The following is a 6736-nucleotide window of genomic DNA, read 5'->3' as shown; positions in this document are numbered from 1 at the left end:
GCCTTGGGTTAGACAACCAAAAAAATCACCACTCGGGGTGGAGATTTCTCTATCACATCTTCAAGATAGGGGAAGATTCTATTAATCTTTTTCATATTAACGATTGATTTGTAGTGATATTTGATTTTTTGAAACAAAGTGAAAAATATCCAGTCCGTAATTACACAGATTTAAACCGTCTTCTCATGATAATAGTAGTACTACTTTATATCTAATGGGGTGAACACGTGTATGTCATTAGGGAAGGTTAACGACAACCAAACTGAGTTCCTTTAATATCGTTGACGATGTTCATATTTCAGTCCTTTTCAAAACTGCACCGGGCATGGACATTTTGCAAAACTCATTTCAAACTAAGTGAAAATCATTGACAAATACAAAAGATATTTATCGAAGACGAACAATCTGTCACAAAGAAGAAAGTACCAATAACCTTATTACGCACATATTATGCTAATAATTGAAATTGGCCAGTACTCCCTTGTAGTTTGACTAAAATATATTAATATTAAGAGAAATTAAAACTGAAGAAATACCCTTAACCTTAAACAATTAAATATGAATTTCGCATATCTCTTATCAATGTTGGAATATTGTATATATTAATATTCTAGGTAAGTTATTGGTACAAATGAATGTTTGGTAAAAGGACGGACTGAAAACATCTTCTGCTCTATCGAACTGAAGATGGAGGACAACTAGATAAAGTATTTTTGTTTAGGGTAACTCATCGGTGTCTGTATTGTAGATAGAATCGTCCTTGTTCACACACGACGATTTTGGATCTTGGAATTCGTCATATTGTCCTTCTTCCATCCCCCCAGGTTTAGTGTGATCGTAGATACCCGACTCGTCCCTATTTTCTTTTTTCCTCTCAGAGACATCGTATTCACTACCGAATGGTTGATTTGTGTTTGTGTGAGAGTAAAAGTCGTCGTCATCAATTCCTACGGGATTCCTCTCAGCCCCTGAAGTTTTACCCAGAATTCCGTAACCATAGTGATCGGTTTCTATCGCTGGACCAGCCTCCTCATGTGACAGGTGATCAGGGTCTTCCTGGTCGGCGACCGGAGGAGCAGTGTTGTTGTATCTTACCTCTAGTTCAGTATTTATGGAGCCGCTAGTTGTACCGCCCTTGGAAAGTTTATTTCTAAAACGAAAGATTAAGTTTGTATTACAGAATCGGGAAGCGAGACAATTGTCATAAACAATTACATTAACATTCGATTTATATTTTAACACCGATATTTGAACTGAAACTTATACATCACCCCCATAAGTTCTGAAATAATGTTTAAAAATGTATTGGGAGTGGTTAGATAAAACAGAGTGAATAACAACTATACATAACCGTTTAGCCAGACTTGATTCTAGTAGGATTTACAATTATATTATTTTACCGATATATCACATGTTGTATTCAAAAGTTGTTTATGTGTAACGAAGGGTTTTATAGGTATGACTCTGTTTCGCTCCCTATCGCTGTATTCCTACATATGACTCCAACACTTTTAGACGTGGATGGTTTACCTTTAGACCTCTAGTACCACTGATGAGTACGAAATGGACGAAATGGCATGATGGAGCAGTATAATGTTTACTTTGTTAGACCTTTAAAACACTGATTAGTCCTAAATGGTCGAAATGACCGTATGGTGCAGTATAATATTTACCTTGTTAGACCTCTAGTTCAACTGTTGAGATACTTTGTTAGACCTTAAGTACCACTGGTCAGTGCCTAAATGGACGAAATGGCCGTATGGTGCAGTATACTGTTTCCTTTGTTAGACCTCTAGTACCACTGATTAGTCATAAATGGACGAAATAACCGTATGGTGCAGTATAATGTTTACTTTGTTAGACCTTAAGTACCACTGATTAGTCCCTAAATGAACGAAATGGCCGTATGAAGCAGTACAATGTTTAATTTGTCAGACCTTAAGTACCACTGATTAGTCTCTAAATGAACGAAATGGCCGTATGGTGCAGTATAATGTTTACTTTGTTAGACTTCTAGTACCACTGATTAGTCATAAATGGACGAAATAATCGTATGGAGCAGTATAATGTTTACTTTGTAAGACCTTAAGTACCACTGATTAGTCCCTAAATGAACGAAACGGCCGTATGGAGCAGTATAAGGTTAACTTTGTTTGTCCTCTAGTACCACTGATTAGTCCTTAAATGAACGAAATGACCGTAAGGTGCAGTATAATGTTTACTTTGTTAGACCTCTAATACCACTGATTAGTCATAAATGAACGAAGTGGCCGTATGGTGCAGTATAATGTTTACCTTGTTAGACCCCTAGTACCACTGATTAGTCGAAAATGGACATGGCCTTATGGTGCAGTATAATGATTATTTTGTTAGACCTCTAGTACCACTGATTAGTCCTTAAATGAACGAAATGACCGTAAGGTGCAGTATAATGTTTACTTTGTTAGCCCTCTAATACCACTGATTAGTCATAAATGGACGAAATGGTCATATGGAACAGTATAATGATTCCTTTTTTAGACCCCTAGTACCACTGACTAGTCACTTAATGAACGAAATTGCCGTCTGGTGCAGTATAATGTTTACTCTGTTAGACCTCTAGTACCACTGATGAGTCCTTAATGGACAAAATAACCGTTTCGTGCAGTATAATGTTTACTTTGTTAGACCTCTAGTACCACTGTTTAGTCATAAATGGACGAGATAACCGTATGGAGCAGTATAAGGTTTACTTGGTAAGACCTTAAGTACCACTGATTAGTCCCTAAATGAACGAAATAACTATATGGCGCAGTATTATGTTTACTTTGTAAGACGTTAAGAACCACTGATTAGTCCCTAAATGAACGAAATAACTATATGGCGCAGTATTATGTTTACTTTGTAAGACGTTAAGAATCACTGATTAGTCCCTAAATGAACGAAACGGCCGAATGAAGCAGTATAATGTTTACTTTGTTAGACCTCTAATACCACTGATTAGTCATAAATGAACGAAATGGCCGTATGGTGCAGTATAATATTTACTTTGTTAGACCTTTAGTACCACTGATTAGTCATAAATGAACGAAATGGCCGTATGGTGCAGTATAATATTTACTTCGTTAGACCTCTAGTACCACTGATTAATCATAAATGGACGAAATGGCCGTATGGTTGGTGCAGTATACTGTTTATTTTGTTAGACCTCTAGTAACTATATGGCGCAGTATTATGTTTACTTTGTAAGACGTTAAGATCCACTGATTAGTCCCTAAATGAACGAAATAACTATATGGCGCAGAATTATGTTTTCTTTGCAAGACGTTAAGAACCACTGATTAGTCCATTAATGAACGAAATGGCTGTATGGCGCAGTATAATGTTTACTTTGTTAGACCTCTTGTACCACTGTTTAGTCATAATTGGACGAGATAACCGTATGGAGCAGTATAAGGTTTACTTTGTAAGACCTTAAGTACCACTTATTAGTCCCTAAATGAACGAAATAACTTTATGGAGCAGTATCATGTTTACTTTGTAAGACGTTAAGAACCAATGATTAGTCCCTAAATGAACGAAATAACTTTATGGAGCAGTATCATGTTTACTTTGTAAGACGTTAAGACCCACTGATTAGTCCCTAAATGAACGAAATAACTATATGGCGCAGAATTATGTTTACTTTGTAAGACGTTAAGAACCAATGATTAGTCCCTAAATGAACGAAATAACTTTATGGAGCAGTATCATGTTTACTTTGTAAGACGTTAAGAACCAATGATTAGTCCCTAAATGAACGAAATAACTATATGGCGCAGTATTATGTTTACTTTGTAAGACGTTAAGAATCACTGATTAGTCCCTAAATGAACGAAACGGCCGAATGAAGCAGTATAATGTTTACTTTGTTAGACCTCTTGTACCACTGTTTAGTCATAAATGGACGAGATAACCGTATGGAGATAGGTATGACTCTGTTTCGCTCCCTATCGCTGTATTCCTACATATGACTCCAACACTTTTAGACGTGGATGGTTTACCTTTAGACCTCTAGTACCACTGATGAGTCCTTAATGGACAAAATAACCGTATGATGCAGTATAGTGTTTACTTTGTTAGAAGCAGTATAAGGTTTACTTTGTAAGACCCTAAGTACCACTGATTAGTCCCTAAATGAACGAAACGGCCGTATGGAGCAGTATAAGGTTAACTTTGTTTGTCCTCTAGTACCACTGATTAGTCCTTAAATGAACGAAATGACCGTAAGGTGCAGTATAAGGTTTACTTTGTTAGACCTCTAATACCACTGATTAGTCATAAATGAACGAAATGGCCGGATGGTACAGGATAATGGTTATTTTGTTAGACCTCTAGTACCACTGGTTAGTCATAAATGGACGAAATGGCCGTGTGGTGCAGTATAATGTTTATTTTGTTAGACATCTAGTACCACTGATTAGTCATAAATGAACGAAATGGCCGGATGGTACAGTATAATGTTTATTTTGTTAGACCCCTAGTACCACTGACTAGTCCCTTAATGAACGAAATTGCCGCATGGTGCAGTATAATGTTTAATCTGTTAGACCTCTAGTACCACTGATGAGTCCTTACTGGATAAAATAACCGTATGGTGCAGTATAATGATTATTTTGTTAGACCTCTAGTACCACTGATAAGTCATAAATGGCCGAAATGGCCGTATGGTGCAGTATAATGGTTATTTTGTTAGACCTCTAGTACCACTGATAAGTCATAAATGGACGAAATAACCGTATGGTGCAGTATAATGATTATTTTGTTAGACCTCTAGTACCTAGTACCACTGATGAGTCCTTAATGGACAAAATAACCGTATGGTGCAGTATAATGATTATTTTGTTAGACCTCTAGTACCTAGTACCACTGATGAGTCCTTAATGGACAAAATAACCGTTTGGTGCAGTATAATGTTTACTTTGTAAGACCTTAAGTAACACTGATTAGTCCCTAAATGACCGAAATAACTTTATGGGGCAGTATAATGTTTACTTTGTAAGACCTTAAGTAACACTGATTAGTCCCTAAATGAACGAAACGGCCGAATGAAGCAGTATAATGTTTACTTTGTTAGACCTCTCTGATTAGTCATAAATGGACGAAATAACCGTATGGTGCAGTATAATGATTATTTTGTTAGACCTCTAGTACCTAGTACCACTGATGAGTCCTTAATGGACAAAATAACCGTATGATGCAGTATGGTGTTTTCTTTGTTAGACCTCTAGTACCACTGATAAGTCATAAATGGCCGAAATGGCCGTATGGTGCAGTATAAAGTTTATTTTGTTAGACCTCTAGTACCACTGATAAGTCATAAATGGACGAAATGGCCGTATGGTGCAGTATAATATTTACTTTGTTAGACCTTTAGTACCACTGATTAGTCATAAATGGACGAAATAACCGTATGGTGCAGTATAATGATTATTTTGTTAGACCTCTAGTACCACTGATAAGTCATAAATGGCCGAAATGGCCGTATGGTGCAGTATAATATTTACTTTGTTAGACCTCTAGTACCACTGTTTAGTCATAAATGGACGAGATAACCGTATGGAGATAGGTATGACTCTGTTTCGCTCCCTATCGCTGTATTCCTACATATGACTCCAACACTTTTAGACGTGGATGGTTTACCTTTAGACCTCTAGTACCACTGATGAGTCCTTACTGGATAAAATAACCGTATGGTGCAGTATAATGTTTGCTTTGTTAGACCTTAAGTACCACTGATTAGGCCCTAAATGAACGAAATGGCCGTATGGTGCAGTATAATATTTACTTTGTTAGACCTCTAGTACCACTGATGAGTCCTTACTGGATAAAATAACCGTATGGTGCAGTATAATGATTATTTTGTTAGACCTCTAGTACCTAGTACCACTGATGAGTCCTTAATGGACAAAATAACCGTTTGGTGCAGTATAATGTTTACTTTGTAAGACCTTAAGTAACACTGATTAGTCCCTAAATGAACGAAAGGGCCGTATGGAGCAGTATAAGGTTAACTTTGTTTGTCCTCTAGTACCACTGATTAGTCCTTAAATGAACGAAATGACCGTAAGGTGCAGTATAATGTTTACTTTGTTAGACCTCTTGTACCACTGTTTAGTCATAAATGGACGAGATAACCGTATGGAGATAGGTATGACTCTGTTTCGCTCCCTATCGCTGTATTCCTACATATGACTCCAACACTTTTAGACGTGGATGGTTTACCTTTAGACCTCTAGTACCACTGATGAGTCCTTAATGGACAAAATAACCGTATGATGCAGTATGGTGTTTTCTTTGTTAGACCTCTAGTACCACTGATAAGTCATAAATGGACGAAATAACCGTATGGTGCCGTATAATGTTTATTTTGTTAGACCTCTAGTAACTATATGGCGCAGTATTATGTTTACTTTGTAATACGTTAAGAACCACTGATTAGTCCCTAAATGAACGAAACGGCCGAATGAAGCAGTATAATGTTTACTTTGTTAGACCTCTTGTACCACTGTTTAGTCATAATTGGACGAGATAACCGTATGGAGCAGTATAATGTTTACTTTGTAAGACCTCTAGTACCACTGATTAGTCAAAAATAGACATCGCCGTATGGTACAGTATAATGTTTATTTTGTTAGACCTCTAGTACCACTGATAAGTCATAAATGGACGAAATGGCCGTATGGTGCAGTATACTGTTTATTTTGTTAGACATCTT

Source organism: Mizuhopecten yessoensis, unplaced genomic scaffold (assembly GCF_002113885.1).
Source record: "Mizuhopecten yessoensis strain PY_sf001 unplaced genomic scaffold, ASM211388v2 scaffold10045, whole genome shotgun sequence".
Classification (NCBI taxonomy): domain Eukaryota; kingdom Metazoa; phylum Mollusca; class Bivalvia; order Pectinida; family Pectinidae; genus Mizuhopecten; species Mizuhopecten yessoensis.
The sequence above is the reverse complement of the archived record's forward strand: the minus strand, read 5'-3'. Positions refer to the sequence as shown.